Consider the following 19,911-nt stretch of genomic DNA (forward strand, 5'->3'; position numbering starts at 1 on the left):
AAGAATGATTTGAGGAACATAAATTTGAGGTGTTTGCTTCCAAATTCTCAACCCAATCGAGCATCTCTGGGATGTGATGGAAAAACAAGTCCAATCCATAGATGTCCCACCTCACAACTTACAGGTCTTAAAGGATTGGCTACTGATGGCTTGGTGCCACAAACCACAGCATACCTTCAGATGTCTAGGGGTGTACATACCACAAGTCACTGCTGTTTTGGTGGAAAGAACGGGACCTACTCACTATTAGGGTGGATAGTCAGTTATGGCTGATCAACATACAGCTTATGGTCTAATGTTTCTACATACTCTGCAGCAGGATGAAGCACTAGTCAAACATCTGTTAAGTTATGGTATACAGTATCCACCATCTCACAAAAGCGAGTACATTAGAGGTCGACCGATATATCGGCCGGCCGATATATCGGCCGATATATCGGCCGATATTTGCAGTTTTTTAAATAATCGGCATCGGCCGATTGTGTTGATAAAAAGCCGATTCTACAGCGGGACTTTGAAATGACTTCTGTAAGAAGTCAGTGTGAGTTGCCTGAGTCGTCATAGCAACACTTTCCTCCTCTATGGGCAGACTGCCAAGAAAAGAACTAAATGATACAATGTTTACACTTCTGAATGAATGAAGTCATCTCTGTGTAGAAGTTCTCAGTTTAACCATTTAAAGAATAAATCTTTTCTGACACTTGTTGCTTACAAGTAAAAATCCTGTATTTTCTGCCAGAAAATCACTTAGACCCCCCAAAAGATATATATATTTTTTTAGCAGAGATCCTAGGGAATAAAATAGCGGTTGTTGCAATATTTTATGTCACACGGCATTTGCACAGAGGTCTTTCAAATGCATTTTTTTGGGGAAAAAAAATACACCATTTAAAAAATAAAATAAAAACAGTAAAGTTAGCCCATTTTTTTTTTTTTTGTCCAAAAGTTTTGACTACCCGTTTTTATTTAATATATAGGTTTTTTTTTTTTTTTAAATCTAGATCATACATACAAGTAAACTGATTGGAGGTTTGTTTTGTTTAATAAATGTTTAAAGCGGGAGTCCACCGGGACTCCACGTTTTTTTTTTTGTTTTTTTTTTTAAAGCCAGCAGCTACAAATACTGCAGCTGCTGACTTTTAAAATAGTGACACTTACCTTGTCCAGCGCGCCCGCGATGTCGGCACCCGAAGCCGATCTCTAGATCGACACTCGAGTGCTGCCGCCGCCGCCATCTTGGGTATGGGAATCAGGAAATGGAGCCTTTCGGCTTAATTTCCCGGTTCCCTACTGCGCATGCGCGAGCCGCGCTGCGCAATGAGGACGGTCCCCGCTGCCTCTGGGATCTGTGTGTTTCCCAGCAGGCAGCGGGGCACTTGCGGAAGGGGGCGGGCACTTGCGTAAAGGGGCGTAATGTACGCCCCTTTCCGCAGAGAGCTAGCCCAGAAGTGGGTGCAGTTACCCGAATTATCCAGGTAACTGCACCCCCCTCCCCCCTGAAAGGTGCCAATTGTGGCGCCGGAGGGGGGGGAGGAATCCGATAAGTGTAAGAAATTTTCTGTATCACTTATGAAGGCTGCTTTCACACTGGAGCGGGCAGACGTTGATGGTAAAACGCAAGTTTTAGCGGCTCTTTACCATCATTTTAGCGGTGCTATTTGGCTGCTAGTGGGGCACATATAACCCAGCTAGCGGCCAAGGAAGAGGTTGAATGCGTCCATGAAGCACCGCTGCCAAATGGCATTGCATGCGCTTCGGCAGTGGTGCTCATTCATATCAATGGGCAGGAGTGGTGGAGGAGCGGTGTACACCACTCCAAACGTGCTGCTTGCAGGACTTTTTTTTAAGATCCTGCCAGCGCATCGCCTCAGTGTGAAAGCACTCTGTCTTTCACACAGACCGCAGGGGAGCCATTTTGCAGGCACTTTACAGGCGCTATTTTTAGCCCAAAAGCGCCTTAAAAAACGCCCCAGTGGGAAAGGTGTGTTAGATCAAGGGGGATTAAAAATAAATAAATAAAATAAAATCAGCCTAACATATCGGCCCAAAAAAAAAATCGGCATCATATATCGGCTATCGGCTGCCATGATTTCTAAATATCGGCATCGGCCAGAGAAAAACCCATATCGGTCGACCTCTAGAGTACATCACTGAACTTTGTAAAAATATTGTTATATCTTTTCATGTGACAACACTGAAGAAATGACACCTTGCTATAATGTAAAGGAGTGTACATTTTGTACAACTGTAAATTTGCTGTCGCCTCAAAAACACAGCCATTACGGTCTAAACCACTGGCAACAGAAGTGAGTACTGTACAAAAAGTGAAAATGTTCAAACTGGGTTCAATTAGCCATTTTCCCTCTGGTGTCATGTGACTCATTAGCGTTACAAGGTCTCAGGTGAGAATAGGGAGCAGGTGTGTTAAATTTGGTGTTACACTCTCACATTGATCGCTGGAAGTTCAACATGGAACCCCATGGCAAAGTACTCTTAGGACCTGAAAAAAAGAATTGTTGCTCTACATAAAGATGGCTTAAGCTATAAGATTGCCAAGACCCTGAAACTAAGCTGCAGCACGGTGGCCAAGACTATACAGCAATTAGACAGATTCCACTCAGAACAGGCTTCGTCATGGTCGGCCAAAGAAGTTAAGTGCACATGCTCAGTGTCATATCCAGAGGTTGTCTTTGGAAAATAGACGTATGAGTGCTGCCAGCATTGCTGCAGAGGTTGAAGGTCAGCTTGTCAGTGCTCAGACCATACACTGCATGAAATTGGTCTGCATGGCTGTCGTCCCAAAAGGAAGCCTCTTCTAAAGCCCTCAGTTGGATTAGTGGAACCATGTCCTGTGGTCTGATGAGACCAAGATCAACTTATTTGGTTCAGATGGTGGAGAGAGCGAGAGAGCGCACGTGTGTGTCAACCAGGTGAGTACAGAAGACAAGTGTGTCTTGCCTACAGTCAAGCATGGTCGTGGGAGGGCAAGGTCTGCATGAGTGCTGCTGGCACTGGGGAGCTACAGTACATTGAGGGAACCATGAATGGCAACATGTACTGTGACATACTGAAGCAGAGCATGATCCGGAGACTGGGCAGTATTCCAACATAACAACCCCAAACACACCTTCAAGATGACAACTGCCTTGCCAAAGAAGCTGAGGGTAAAGCTGATTGACTGTCCAAGCAGGTCTCCAGACCTAAACCCTGTTGAGCATCTGTGGGGCATCCTCAAACAGAAGGTGGAGAAGCGCAAAGTCCATAAAATCTGCCAGCTCCATATATGTCGTCATGGAGGAGTGGAAGTGGAATCCAGTGGAAGCCTGTGAAGCTCTGGTGAACTCCATGCCAAAGGGTAACCCAGGCAGTGCTGGAAAATAATGGCGGCCACACAAAATAGACACTTTGGCCTCAATTTGGACAATTTCACGTAAGAATGTACTCACTTTTGTTGCTAGTGGTTTAGACAATAATGGTGTGTTATTTTGAGCGGACAACAATTTACACTGTTATACACACTGTACACTCACTATTATATAATGTAGCAAATTTCTTCAGTGTTGACACATGAAAAGATAAAAATTTACAAACATATGAGGGGTGTACTCACTTTTGTGAAAGATTGTAGATATATTGCTGCCTGTTTGTTTTTTTTAGCTTTCCAACATGAGTCATAAAATGAGACAAGCCGACAACCAACTGTCTAATGCTGCTCATGCCCCATTCACATTTATTATGAATGTATTCCTCATTCTCTAAATATTACATGAAACCTACAAAAACAGAACCAATAGAGTATGGTGTTATAATTCTTAGCTGAGCATTTCCTAAACTGGAACAGCACAAAATGTTTTAAAAAAATAAAACTGACCAAAAGTTACATGGCACCAATAAATGCTGGATTTGAGAAAACAGACTGCTGTTCTCACAAAGTGTGACAAGCACTTGGAGTACATTCTGAGAAAAACAAATGTGCATTTGTAGGGTACGAGCCTGTATGCCGTCATGAATCTTCTAAGCACTATTAATAAACATCTGGAAAGAGTCTTAAAGGCATATTTAACAGTTTTATAAATGGAATGAATACATCACACTCACTGAAAAGCAAAAAACGTGCATTTGCTTATTTTTTTTTGCATTGGAGCTTGCAAAGCATTGTAACCACAAAATGAATGCATAGTTGGTGCAACGCACAGGCTCCATTCACACTTGTACGACTTCAAGCTCGCACGACTTTGGAGTGCAACTTTGGATGGAGGAGACTTCTTGTTCCTCGGCGGACCCGCTGTTGCATGTAAAACATTCAGGTACAACTCATGCAACTTTTGAGGGTTAACACTGAAGTCTATAGCCCTCAAGTTGCATGAGCATCAGACCAAAGTAGCGCATGAAATCGCACATATATGGTTATCAATGGAAAACATGGGGTTCGACTTGTCATGCAACTGATGTCCAGTCACACAAGCGTGAATGGGGTGCAAGACCAATAGGCCCAATGTACACAAATGTATTGCACTGGTGTGCGATAATGGATCATGTTGCATTTAAGCGCAGAGCATTACAATGCATGCTGCAACACTGGTTAAAGTTAGAAAAATAATGCTTGCTGGGTGCCTGCTGTGAACAAAAAACATGCACCTTAAAGTGGAAGTCTACTTTTTAACTTGTGCCTACAGCTAAGACATATCGCCATTAACCTGTGCGTGCCGTAGACAGCGGTGCCTGTCTTTCGGCAAATATCTCCTAAACCGTGTAGGTTTAGGAGATATTTCTTGGACCTACAGGTAAGCCTTGAACTAGGCTTACCTGTAGATCAAAGTGGTTTATAAGGGTTTACAACTACTTTAACAGGCATGAATTAGCACAACACACCAGGACATCAAGGTGTGAATGGGCCCTTTGCAGTTGTGGACTAATTCCTAAAAAGAAAAAAAGAAGCAACTGAAAAGATACATATTTGTACATATTTGCCTAAAAAACACAGACATTTTACCCAATATTCAAAGATCCAAATGTGCATCAGAAACTGTACTTCTAAATCAGTTTAACATAGTCTGGAAAGTTCCCAAAGAAACCACTTTGCTCTTATCTACACAGAGGAACCACATACTTTAATGATTTCCTGCTCATCGCGCTATTGTTTCCTCACCGGAAAACCAATGTGTGCAGGGTGAAACAATACACATCCAGACCACATGCATGTTACATACAACAATGAATGGCCTTTATACAGCAGTTGTAGCTAAATACACATTTTAAGAGTACAATACATTTAATTTTTTTTTAAACAAATTAAACAGACAAGGTTTTGCATTTCATGTACATCGCAAACGTTTTACAACATGTATACAATCGGATTGAACATAAACATCGTTATATTCATTTAAAGCCAAATTAACATTTAGCAATCAAAGTATATTAACATATGTTAAAATAATAACTATAACAATAAGCAATTTAGGCCCCTCTCACACTGACAATCCGTTCAGGCCCGCCTGTCAGTTTTTCAGGCGGACCTGAACGGGTGCTCCAGAGAGCTCTATGGAGTGTCGGATGTCAGCGGTGACATGTTCGCTGACATCCGACCCGCTCCGATCTGAAAAAGTGTAACGGAGGAAAAAGGCTATTTTTCCATCCGTCTGCGGATTGGATGACGATGGGCACTGCGGTCCATCGTCATCCGATCTCCCATAGGGGAGAGCGGTGCTGTGACAGGTCTGTCCCTGCGCAGTGTGCAGAGACGGACCTGTCATCTCCCTGCTCAGCGGGGATCGACGGAGTGATCCCCGCTGAGCAAACGGATATCCACGGGGCGGATCAGAACTGATCCGCCCCGTGTGAAAGGACCCTTAGTGTAAATTCATCAGAGTGGATATAAATCAATGATTTGACAGTTGCTCCTTAAAAATTATGATTTAAATCGAGTTGATTTAAAGTGGATGTAAACCCGAAAATTTTTATTTTTTTTGTCTTGCACAACAGAGTATGGGATTTCAGATCACCTGTGCACAATTCAGAGCTCTGAGCAATCCTCATCTTTTTTTTTTTCAGTGAAATAAAACAGAAACTTTGTCCGTTCTTCCATCTTGCTGTGATTGACAGGTGATTTACATATCTCGTGCACTAGCCTAAGAGACCTGCATTATTCATTTATTTTTATTCCCACCCCTTTCTTCAGCAGCTCTGCAAGGATTGGGTGTTCCACACTTCAGCATGATTTGGCATGCTTAAGTAGTCATGTGGTTACTTTCCTGTCTTTCACAGGATGTTAGAGATCATAGCAGAAGTTCAGTGTAAGCGATACACAGGAAAGAAAACTACATGTTGCAGCTCCCAAGATGCCAGCAGAAATATCAAACACAGACAACTGATCCAGGGGAGGTTTATCTTCTGAGAGCTGGGCATAAGAGAAGGTACAGTGATTTCATTCATTTTTTTTGTGCAGTGCGTTTTTCTGGTCACCTAAATCACAGTTGCAGCACAAAATATATTATATATATATATATATATATACACATACACACATATACATTACACACACATCTCCGTCTCTTGCTACCTGTTCTGCACATGTGCAGGAGTGACATGAGCGCTCTCTGCTTCTTTACAGAACATGCTCTGTCACTCCTGCACATGCACGCCAGTCTCACCAAGCGCGAGGCTCGTCCTCAACGCTGGCTGGCCGTGGGTGTGTAGTGGTGGGCGGAGGAGTCATCTGATGTCATGACTCTGCCCACTGGAAAAAACGCCCACAGATTCGGAAATATTGCGGGGCTCCTGGCAGGTGACTTTTAGAATACAATACATTGCAGGAGGCATGTATAGCATTATAGATTTTAACTGCTGATTTAAATTTGATGACAGTGGGTTTACATCCACTTTAAATCAAGCTTTTCTACTAGTGATTTAAATCAAATACACCCTGAAAGTTATAAAGGAAGATTTAAAATAAGGGTCCAGACTTATCCAATTGACTGTATCGCCAAGTTATAACCTGAGCGAAGTCTGGTGAATTTCTGAAAACAAACAATAGTAACCGTAGCTTAAAATACACATTTTAAATACATACAGGAATGATTTTTTCTTTGGGATGGCAGACACCACTCCTAGAAAAAAACAACACCCAGGAGCACAATTACAAGCAGTTCAAGTTTCTTAGCAAAGGAAGTTCAGTGATTGTAGATAAGAGAGGATATAACTCCCACTACCTGCTGACAGCAACGCTGAGAGGGAAAACTGGTTCGAGGAATGGAGTTTATTTCCATGCAAGCTAATAAACTTTGTGACAAACATTAAATTAAAAAAATACATTAATACATCTAAGCTTGCATCATCTTCCAGAGGTCAAAAGTGAAAGTCTACAACACCGATACTGTAACTTGAAGCATTTGCCCACATATATGACCGTCTCCTGCAAGCACAGGTCAAACGCGCCATTTTAATGTTCCTGGAGATCACATTACACAGCACTATGGTGAAGAGCCTTCCTTCCCTCCTCCACCAATTACTCCCTAAAGAATAAGAGGAAGTTAAATAGCAACTAAAGAACAAAAACATAAAAAATTACTGACATTACATGGTTAATCATGAGAACGTGAAGTATATTGCCCCAGCCTGCATCATAGTTGTAAGGAACCCTGAAATAATTTTTCAATATGTTTAGCATCACCTCCCGATATACACCGGGGAAAATAATTTGAATCCCCTGCAGATTTTGTAAGTTTGCCCACTTAGGCCCCTTTCACACGGGACGGATCAGTAATGATCCGCTCACTCAGCGGGGATCGCTCCGTCCACACTGTGCAGGGACCGCCCTGTCAGCTCTCCGCTCTCCTCTATGGGGGGGATCGGATGAGCACGTACCATCTGTCCGTGTTCATCCGATCCGCTCTGCAGACAGATAGAAAAATATGATTTTCCTCCGTCTGCAGAATCGGACAATAGCGGAGGCGGACAATAGCGGGTGTTTGCGGATGTTTATCCGCAGACACCCGCTATCCCATAGGAATGCATGCATGTCCGCATTTCATCCGCAAACGGATGGATGAAATACGGACATACTGTCCGCATGTGTGAAAGGGGCCTTAAAGAAATTAATGGTCTACCATTTTTATCATAGGTGTATTTTAAAATGAGAGAATATCAGCCAAAAATCCAGGAGAAAAAAAAAAAATGCTATAACTTAAGTTGCAGTACAGCGAGTACAATAAGTATTTGATCCCCAAGCAAAACATGACTTCGTACTTGGTGGAGAAACCCTTGTTGGCAAGCACAGAGGTAAGACGTTTCTTGTAGTAGGTGACCAATTTTGCACACATCTCAGGAGGGATTTTGGTCCACTCTTCTTTAAAAGATCATCTCCAAATCCATAAGGTTTCTTGGCTACTCAAAGTTTCAGCTCCCTCCATACATTTTCTATAGGGTTAAGGTCTGGAGACTGACTAGGCCACTACATGACCTTAATGAGTTTCTTCTTGAGCCACTCCTTTGTTGCCTTGGCGGTATGTTTTGAGTCATTGTCACGCTGGAAGACCCAGCCACAACCCATCTTTAGTGTTCTGACTGAAAGAAGAAAGTTCTCATACAAGATTTTACAATACATGGCCATCTCAATGAGGCAAAGTCAGCCGGTATGTTTAGCAGAGAAACTGCCCCAAAGCATAAGGTTTCCACCTCCGTGTTTGACTGTAGGGATAGGTTTTCTAGGGTCATAGTCAGCATTTTTATTCCTTCAAACTATAAGAGTCATGGTAATGCCAAACAGCTCAATTTTGGTCTCATCTGACCACACCATTTTCTTCCAAGCCTTCTCTGAATCATTTAGATGCGATTGGCATGACTGTACATGTGCCTTCTTGAGGAGGGGGGGACGAAAAATGCCGAATATAACCCCAAGAACATGATCCCTATAGTCAAGCACGGAGGTGGAAACCTTATGCTTTAGGGCGGTTTCTCTGCTAAAGGTACAGGCCGACTTTGCCTCACTGAGGGGCCGATGGACAGGGCCCATGTATTGTAAAATCTTGGATGAGAACCTTCTTCCCTCAGCCAGAACACTGAAGATCTGTCATTGATGGGTCTTCCAGCACTACAATGACCCAAAACATACCACCAAGGCAACAAATGAGTGGCTCAAGAAGTATATTAAGGCCATGGAGTGGCCTAGCCAGTTTCTAGACCTTAATCCTATAGAAAAAGTATGAAGGGAGCTGAAACTTCGATTTGCCAAGTGGCAGCCATGAAACCTTAATGATTTAGATAAGATCTTTAAAGAGTGTACCAAAATCCCTCCATGAGATGTGTGCAAACCTGGTCACTGTTAGTAAAGTGACTCCAGCTTGAGTAGTTTTTTTCCCACTCAACCCCAAAATGCACTAATAAAAGCTTATGGGTAAATGCAGGTAACCCGTTTAAAAAAAAAAAAAAAAAAAAAAAAGCTGCGCTGTGGGGAAACCGTACTGGAGCAGCATTTGGACACCCTTAACGCGAGTCCTTTATACAGGCTCAGAATTTAGCTTTAACAGCTATCCATAACACGCACCTTCCATTTTAGCCACATACTAAAGCAGGGCTCAGAACATAAAAGTGTCCTTTTATGCAGTTGCATCAAGTTGCTTAAGAAATCCAATTGAGCATTTGAATTAAAAAAAATAAAAAAAAAAAACCCTCCCAGGACCTGTGTCTCGCAACCATTACAGTTCCAAGAAGAAAAGACATGGTTATTTCCCAAAATTCCCTGCAAACATTAATCTGGGCTGGCCCTCTGTGGTGAGAATTATTATAAAAACTTTCACACGAATAGAGCTCCCCAAATGTCACTCATATGAAGGACATCAAACACTTATCCAGGGATAAGAAAACGAATGGGAGAAAAGCTCCACTCAACAAGTGCGGTTGTCCATAGCACCTAGAGAGGCACAGATACCATGTACCTTTTCACTTGTTTATCAAAGACATGAAAAAAATAAATAAAAAAAGCAGGAAATTAAATGAAGAATAGCAAGTTAATTAAGGCTGATTAGAGTAAATTAAGGGTTAATAAGGGGTTAAACCGAGGGACATTTGTTCATCTCTTTGATCTGCAGATGAAGAAACAGAAAGATACCAAAAGAAACAGTTTTTTTGTTTTTTCTTTTAGACCCCTTTCACACTGGGGCGCTTTGTAGGCGCTACAACACTAAAAATAGCGCTTGTAAAACGCCCTGAAAAAGCCGCTCCTCACACTCCAAAAAAAAAAAGCAGCATTTTTGGAGTGGTGTGTATACCGCTCCTGCCCATTGAAATGAATGGGGCAGCGTGGCTATACCGGTTGTTTTAACCCTCTTGGCCACTAGCATGGGGGGGGGTAAAACTGCCCCGCTAGAAGCCAAATGCCACCACTAAAACTACAGTAAAGCTGCGCTAAAAATAACACTGCTTTACCGCTGGCACCACCCCAGTGTGAAAGGGGCCTTAGTATTTCAGCGACTGAGCAATATATGTTAATATTGCCGTCTGCTCTCCCCCCCCCAACAGTTCCAATTACCGGACTTCAGCTGCCAACAAGGGAGTCCCACTCACAGCTCAAAGAACCGAGCCTGAAAGTATCAGTTTCAGGTATATGTGCATTTGCACAAGTACGGATTACTTGTGCAAATACTCTATCTGCACTGATACTAGAATCGGTGCAATGCTAATAGCATCCAGTCGGCTTCTCTTTTTCCCATGGCTTGGAAAGCAAAAAAAAGTAAAAATGGATTGGCTGCACTCCAGTGCAGACAAAGGGGAGAAAAAAAAAAAAGTTTAATAATTCCCCCCCAATGCATTTAAATAAAAAGGATACAGGCTATTACTGGAAGGTAATTACCACGTAAAGAATATGAGGCTCCATTAAAATGAATCAAATTGAGGTAACCAAGTTTTGTGGGATGTTTCAAAGAACAGCACAAGCCCTTATATACCATTAACATGACATATAGAAACAGTAATTGATAACATTCCGTTCTTTTAGTGAATGTGGAAGACTAGCTTTTAAAATTTTTGTTTTAGATCACATTCCAAATATACTCCCATTTAAAATGATTCATGGTGTTATTTTCTCCACACGGCAGTAATATCTTTTGGCATGTGTTTAAAGTGATTGTAAGGGTTCATTAAAAAAAAAAAAAAAAGAAAGAAAAGGAGGAGGACAAACATCTCATACTTACCTCCACTGTGCAGCTAGTTTTGCAGCGTGTCCCCCAAACCTGCTCTTCTGGGGTCCACCAGCGGCTCTTGCAGCTCCTCCCCACATCAGATAAACACCTGGGGAGAAGCAAGATCTCGGGGGGGGGCAGGTACCTTGCGGGCACACTCCCGAGGCCTGCATTCAGCATCCATAGAGGCCAAATGCAGGACTCTGCCGCCGCCCCCCGCGCATCTTTAGATTTGGGAGCAAACAGACTTGAGAATTATTTTTTGAAATTCCAAAAGAAATTGAAAACTGTACTTTGTACAAGCTTCTGGTGTAACCCAATTTTAATTGGGGTGTGTTGGACAGACTCCCTGGCTTTTATTTTGTATGTACCCTGTTGGTATGTTGGTTCTCTTAAGGCCTTTTAATGTCAATGTCTTTTGTTTGGCGCATCGAGGCCTTCGAGTAAGGCTGCGTAGCTTAAGTATTTTAATAAATAAGACAGCGCATGCTTGTGGGTCACGTTCTAGGGCTCAAGTAAAACGGGTGGGCTGGAGGGCCGGTCACTGCCAGGTGTTTTTTCATCTTAATGCAAAGGATGCATTAAGGTGAAAAAAATACATACGTTTACAACCCCTTTAAGGCATGAACTGTCCTTATTTTAGGGATTTATAGCTTGGCAGAAAGTATAAACACAATAAGACGGCGCATGCTTGTGGGTCACGTTCCAGGGCTCAAGTAAAACGGGTGGGCTGGAGGGCCGGTCACTGCCTGGTGTTTTTTCATCTTAATGCATAGGATGCATTAAGGTGAAAAAAATACATACGTTTACAACCCCTTTAAGGCATGAACTGTCCTTATTTTAGGGATTTATAGCTTGGCAGAAAGTATAAACACAATGGAATTGTTTAGTTTGACCAGATATCACCCCCTGTACAGCAGAGCACAGGCTGGAAGAGGGAGGAGCAGCACTGCCACCAATCAGGTATGTTACAGTACACATGCGCTGACAAGAAACAAACAGAATTAAACACCCCCCCCCCCCCCCAAACTGTATGTGAACCTTTTAACTATCAGTACACGGGTTCCAGTCACAATGAATGACACTAAAGTGCACACACAATGCAACAGCATTATACCAGTGTGAATGTATTGTAGCCAATGGATCAGTATGACAGTAAGGGAACTAGTATTTTCAGAATGAAAGGCCAAGAATGACATCCATACAGGTTTCCATTAACCAGTTGCCAAACACCCTATGACAGTTTTACTGCTACAGGGCAGATGGATAGATACACACACTTCCAGGTAGCAGGCACGCACACTCCCCGCAGGGATTCTACACAGCGGGAGCCAATCAGCGGGTCCTGCGGGCTCCAGATCAGGTTTGCATATATTTAGCACTCAAAAAACAGCAGAAAGAGGGCACCCGGGTCAATGTGATCAATTATTCAGATACACTTACATAAAGTATCTTGCAAGCTGCACACAGGGTGGATGTGGATCACCAATCAAGTAATCAGCTGTCACAAGGGATGAGAAAACCACTGTGGGGATAAGCTCAAAGTTTGCCTGAAGAAGAAGGCAGCGCCTCGGAAACACGTTGCGGCCCACCCCTTTCCTGATTTGGTCTCTTGCTAGCTCTGTGAGAGCTGGAGACACTGCTGGTTATACACCTCCATATGGCAAGTCTGAGCTTATCCCCACAGTGGTCTCCTCATCCCTTGTGACGGCTGACTGCTTGATGGGTGATGCACATCCACCCTGTGTGCAGCTTGCAAGATACACTTACATAAAAGTATCTGAATAAAGCGTTACTTGCTTTTACTATCAAACTGACCCAGGCGCCCTCTTCTGTTTTTGTTCATCTGAGGGAACTCGCATTTCCTGCTGAGGAGCTGCCAACGACTATGCAATCCCCATCCACCTGTGGATCCATCTCCTTGACATCCCTAACTACTATGGACGAATTATTAATTCATTTTGGGTATATCTTGTTGTTCTCTCCCCCCCCCCCGCCATGTTAATCCCTTATGATCCACCTTATAGCTGCCAGTGAGAGTTGACTGCGCAACCCCCCCCCCCTCCCCAAAAAAAAAAAAATTGTCAAACGTGTCCTTGTCCAATACAACATCGCAATCCCACCAATCACTGATTGCTGCCCATTACTAGTAAAAACTAGATAAAATTCCATAAATATAACAAACTTTTGCACAAACCATTCAAGCTACACTTATATTTTTTTTTGGGGGGGGGGGGGGGGGACAAAAATCCCAATATGTAGTAGAATACATATTGGCCTAAACTGAAGAAGAAACATGATTCTTTTCAAATTTTTATTTTTATAATTGGATGTTTTATAGCAGAGAGTTGGGGGGGAGTGTTTTTTCCCAAATTATTAGTCTTTCGTTTATAGTGTAATTTCCAGTTATAGTATCAGTGTCATATCGCAAAAAAGCAGCCTGGCCAGGAAAGGGGGCTGAATCTTCTGGAGCGTTAGTGTTTAAATATCCCTCCCAGCAAACTCCTAAGTCTACTTTGCGGGACAGAAACTTTTCCCTAACCAGGCTTGTAAACTTTATCCATTCCAATGAAATATATCTGTACCAGAGTTATAAATATGCGAATGGAGAATCTTCCACACATGCCGAGCCCACCTGGGAGATAGCTGGACTTTAATGTCCACCCTTTTTACCAACTATCTTTAATGGAATATATTTCACAGCTAGATGTACTTTTAACATCATAAAACCTGGAAGCCAAACAAAAAGCTAATGAAATGCATATGCAGTGTAATATGCTTCTTGCAGAAGGATCACAAGGCGGTATATGTTTCTTTGTAGCAGAAGGCAGAAAGTCTCATGTAACCTTGGACAAACCAATAAGAGCTGAACTAGATTTGTCGCCCATGATAGCACCAAGCCAGCATTTTACCCGACTGCACAATCTAATTTCAGTATCAATGTGCTGCTGAAGAAGAGCTTTTCTTACCCCTAGTGTGACTTTTATATTCAGAGAACACAACTACAAACATTTATACTTTGACTCTCAAGGTTAACCTATATGGGTGACTTAAAGAGCAAATAAAAGGAAGGACAAGCTGTTCAGCCTTACAAGCCCAATAGAAAAGTTGAGGATGGCATACAGGAAGAACCACTAGTGGAGGTGAACCAAAAGGAATACCTATTGAAAAATATTTTGTTTTTCCCAATAGTATCAACCTATCCAATAAGGTGTCTCACCAGAACCCTCAGTTGGCAGTGTCTGTGGGTAGCTATATAGACAGATATGTACCAGACTGAAAGCAATCATATTGGGAGATCCTTATCTCTGAGCCGTATTACATCTTAAAGAGACTATAAGGCCCCTTTCACACAGGCTGGATCCACTAGCTCAGCAGGGGGGGGGGGGGGGGGGTTTACAAGAAAAAAAAAACACTTTGGTGATCCCCGCTGAGCCAGCGGATGACAGGTCCATCTTCGCTCACTGTGCAGGAACGGACCTGACATGCACCACTGATCTTTATGGGAAGAACGGATGAAAAATGAACAGCCTGTCCATTTTCAATCAGATCCCATCCACTGGTTGGATGGTGAACGTATTGCCATCCATCTGTTTTGAGCAGATCTTGTCGGATTGGATGGCAGGTGTGTGTCAGCAGACACATCTCTGCTGACATCCACCTGCCCATACATGTCAATGGGTGGCACGCTCAGATCTACCTGAAAAACAGACAGGCGGATCCTCCGAGCAGGCCCATCATATGTGAAAGGGGCCTTAGGATTCATTTTTTTTTTTTATTTAAACCACTTTTATACTGGGCACTTTAACCCCCCTCCCCCCACCACCTGCCATGGCCAATTTTCAGTGTTATATTTTGCAAATCATAATTTCTCATAAATTTAGGCCAAAATGTCTTCTGTCACATTTGTTTTGTTAAAATAACCCAAATCAGTGTATATTAGTCTGTATGAAAGTTACAGTCCACAACTTAAAGCCTTGATGTACTGATGGCCCATCTCATTTCTTGGGGCCCAAAAATATCAGGACAGTACAGATATCCCCAAAATGACCCTTCTGGAAAGTAGACAGTCCAAGGTATTAAGAGGCTTGGAGTGTTTTTTGAAGTTGTAATTGTGATAATTGTTTAGAAAAGGAAGACGAAAAAAAAAAAAAAAAAAAAAAAAAAAAAAAGGTTACCAGTGCAAACAGCGTTGTCATTTAAAATGTTGTGGTGGTGATCAGGGAAAATGACTGAACAAAAAAATACATTTTTTATTAGGTTTGATTTTTTTTCCCTCAAAACGCACACTAGAGCAAAATAATGTTACCATGGAAACATTGTACTAGTCCGGGGAAGTGAACAGGATTTCCCCCCCCCCCCCCCCCATTTACATGAGGACTACTGCTTACAACAGTGAATTTCATTGTTGTAAGCAAGCATTTTACAGAATGAAAATTTATTGTTTTCAGTGCACCGAATGGAAATTTTGGTGTCCATACCAAAAATGAAGGATGCACTAGGCCGAAAACCAAAACCGATGCTGAAAATGACAGTTTTTAAAAAATAAAATAAAATTTATATAAAAATTGTAATATATTCAACTTAATATAAATTTAAAATTAATATGAATTTATTGTTGGCCATTATTTGCACCTTTAGTGCAAGAAAGGTCAAGAAAAATGCAGTCTGCAGTCTCTGACCATCTCTGGTATCATAAAACGAAAAATCAATCAGCGCTGAACACAACAAATAAATAAAATAATAAACATGCAGCTAGAATACTATACGTCAAAATACCAAATCCCACAATACAAAGTAAAAAAGTAACAGTACAGCGCATAGATAAATAACATAAGTGAATAATAAAGTGACACTATTAATGCATCTAAAAACAAAAGTCCATAGAAACAAGTAAAGTTGTCGAGGAAAAGATCCGCTTGTGCAGTGTGCCTTCAATCGACAAAACAAGTGATGTGATTCCTTCACCATTAAGCAAGATGAACTCTCACCTCAAAATATGGACCCCTGATTTAACAGACAGGTCAGAAAACGCATGTTCCCATCATGGTTCCCATCATGATAATCATATTAACTTGAGGATACTGAAAAGGATTCAATCTTTGAGCACTACCGCTACATCTACTGAATGCTGTGATTAACCCATGATGGGAACATGCGTTTTCTGACCTGTCTGTTAAAGCAGGGGTCCATATCATGATCTCTTGTATCATGTCTGCAATCTCTTAAATTTAAACACATTCAATGCACCTCTAGCAGATACAGAAGATGGTCAGAGACTGCAGACATGATACAAGAGATCAATGCATCCTCAGTGTCCATCAAATGCAGCCTGCCAGTACCCAGCAGCCTCACCAATGCCCATTATATGCAGCCTGCCTGTGCCCAACAGCCTCCTGCCTGTGCCCGGATCAGAGTGGCCATCTTCGTGTGTGTCCCGGAGCAGGGTTTGAATTGGCCGGGCCAAAGTAACAATGTCCCACCTCCTGTTATCATATCACACTGATTCAATGTCCCGCCATTGGATCAGTGTGCATTGTTACTACTGCCCGGACAATTCAGCTCCGTGACATTCAGAGATCGAGGGGAGGGAGTAGAGGACTGGGGTGCGTCAGGGCGACACTTCTGCAATGGAGTGTACCAATTAATGGCATGAAAGGAAGCCATTATTTACAGCCGTCCTGTGATCTGCAGAGATTGGTCACAGCGATGACATGGTATCAGACATGGGCTAGTACACTGATCAGTCATCAGCCGTGTTTGGCAGACACAGCCAGTGACAGATCACACACACGGCTCATTCTGGAAGGACATCATATGACATCCAACTAGAATAATGAAATTCCCACTCGGCCAGCAAATTGCTGGGCGGGAACTGGTTAATAAAGTAAACATGCTTAGCTGCTCTGTGCAGTAGTTTTGCACAGAGCAGACCTAATCTTCCACTTCTTGGGTGTCTAGCCAGCACTCCTGGCTCCTCCACCAAACAGAATGCCCCCAGATCAAGCCACAGCAGTGATTGATCAGGAAAATTCTGACAGGGTGGTTGTACAGAAGTCAATCAGTAGGTCGACTTCTGTACAAAGTGTCCAAACATGGAACGAAATTTGGCCGATTCCTATTGAACTAGCTGGATTTCGATCCATGCCAGCTGTAAATTTGGTGGGGGAATTGACCAATTTCCATTTTTGAATCGCACGGGCTGAACAAAAGAAGAAACAGGCTTAAAACAGCTCCAGGGAGAAGGAAAGGCCCCCCTACTAAGTCACAGCAAAGATATGTCAGACCACTGCTGGAAGGAAGCCAGTGGTCATCCTTTACAGCACCGTTCCCCTGAACACCAACTTTACATAAAAGCATTTCTCCTGAAATTTCAATTGGGCTTCAACCAGCTGCAAGCCCATCCAAGGTGTTGTTGTAAGGTCATAATTAAAAAAAAAAAAAAAAAGTTCCGCTTGTGGGGAAAAAAAAAGAAACATTAAAAAAAATGTACATTGCTCTTCTATACATTTGTCACCGGTATTTTCTTCTAGCACATCTAAAGTAAAGAGCCAATCTGGCAGGCTTTGACAAAGTCTAAAGTCTATGTCCACATGCGTGACAGAAAAAATATAAAAAACAGATGATTGGGTAATGCTATATGCTAAAAAGCAGCATTTATTAAATGCACTCCCCAGTGTCCCATATAATTTTTGAATATCAACTCAAACCAATCGTAAAAGTTTATGCCGGTCAGTTTACAGAAACAAAAAAAATGGGCAATAGAACTGCAGAATGCAATGTCCTGCTAACAGATGTGTAGGTGTCAGATTGGAATACAAATCTCCTCCTTTCTCAGACACCTACCAGTGCAGACAAGTTTTATAAAAAGATTACATGATATTGACCAATAAAGAAAAAAATAAAAACAACACAAACAGACACACACACAACCCTATTCCTAAAATTGAAAGGCTGTTTGTAAAATGAGACATATTTAAAAATCAAAAACACAAAAGGTTCTACAAATAGGAAGAGCCTATGAATACAAAACAATTACCTAGGGATTCTTGACAAGAGCTTGAGACCCTAAGCCAGAATTTTCAACCAGGATCCTCCAGAGGTTGCCAAGGGTCTCTTGGGCAATGAACAGTTTTTACCTCTCAGGGCATACTTGAAATGAGGGGGAAAAAAATAATTAAAAAAAATAAACGACACACTGTTCTCCCAACCAGCCACCATAGTATGGGAATAAGATCGGCTCCTGCCTGCAAGTCTCAGCCAAAAGGCCACACCCGGCTGCAATTTGTCCTGCCCACTAGGGGCTTAATCATGGCACCGATTAGACCCCAGTGAATGGGGCAAAATGAGTTTGTTCCTCCATGGTAAAAAGGTTGAGAAAGGCTGCTCCAAGCACTGTACGCCAAAGGAATTATTGGCAGGGCAAGAAGACACCCCAGTCCAGTTGGTGTGTATACTGGCAAGTCACCCTTACCTACCGTAGGCACCTCATGCAGATATGCATTGTGGTGTACGTTGTTACAAATCGCGCATGCACCTTTTTTGGCTTATTAAAAAGGGGTGTTGAGAAACTCATTCAAAATTAATTGACCGCTAACCAAATTAATAGGCCCCTAATGCAACAAAAAGAATAGCCAGTGTAATGCACCACAACAGTGTGAATCCAGCCTCAAGCTGCATTTTAGGGAGGGGGCCCAGACCCAAGAAAAGGACCATGCAATTCTAGGGCTAATGCACACTGCAGCTCAAGAAGCTGCTCCTACAGGCATTTATGAGCTTTTATTTTTCTCCACCTGGAAACTCCCCGCGTGGTTAGCCAATGTGTCCATGCACACTATAGGTGGTTTCAGGAGTTTAGAGGCATATGAACCTACGGCGACAAAAAAAAAAAAAAAAAAAAAAAAAACACAAAGTTTTTTTTTCTGCCTGTAAATGCCATAGTGTACATGGACACATTGGCTAACATGGAGGAGAGTTTCCAAGCAGAGAAAAACGAAGGCTCAAAAAACACCTGTATGAGTATCGTGTGCAGTGTGCATATGCCCTTAAGATCTGTCAAACATCCCCAAACTGCAACTGAACAGTTTATTTAAAACATTCGGAAATGCTTTAAATAAACATGTTATACTTACTTGCTCTGTGCAATCAATAGTTCTGCACAGAGCAGCCCCGATCCTCCTCTTTTTGGGTCCCTTGCTGGTAGCTCCTCCCCCTGCCGAGTGCCCCCAATAGCAAGCCTCTTGCTATGGATTCACTCAAGCAGGCTCGCTCCTGAGCCACGCTCATGTGAATGGCCATTCCCACATGCACAGCATGACCTCAACCCAAATTCTCTTCTCATTGGCTGCAATAGACAGCAGCAGGGCCAATGAGACCTGGGAGAGCTGCTGCTCAGGTAAGTATTGGGTGGGGGGGGGCTAAGGGGAGAGCTGCACCCAAAAGGTTTTTTTTTTTTTTTTTTTTTTTTTTTTTTAGGTAAAAAACACCCTGCCTTTAGAAACATTTTAAAAAGGTTTCAACAAAGCTTTCTGAAGCTTCTTGTAAGCTTTACAAAAAGCGTGTTTTCCACCATACAAATCAAAGTCCATGATGGAAGCCGGTATTTGCCAGCTCACAGGCTACAAACTACTTCCGAGGTGAAAAACTCTAAAGTCAGTCAACCATTTTTATTTAGACCGACAAGACAGGGACAACCTTTACATTTCAAGCTATATCTTTTTGGATAATTTTGTACAAT

At 42.3% G+C, this 19,911-nt stretch overlaps 1 protein-coding gene across 10 annotated transcripts in view; it reads right to left on the bottom strand.

Annotated features, from left to right (window-relative positions):
• The window catches only part of NEO1 (neogenin 1), a 237,850-nt gene that overhangs the window by 182,247 nt on the left and 35,692 nt on the right, over window positions 1-19,911 (bottom strand). The gene's annotated exons all lie outside the window — the stretch shown is intronic.

The sequence above is a fragment of the Lithobates pipiens genome, unplaced genomic scaffold (genome assembly GCF_037356315.1).
Source record: "Lithobates pipiens isolate NorthernLeopardFrog02 unplaced genomic scaffold, aLitPip1_a1.2 Scaffold_8, whole genome shotgun sequence".
NCBI classification, from domain to species: Eukaryota; Metazoa; Chordata; class Amphibia; order Anura; family Ranidae; genus Lithobates; species Lithobates pipiens.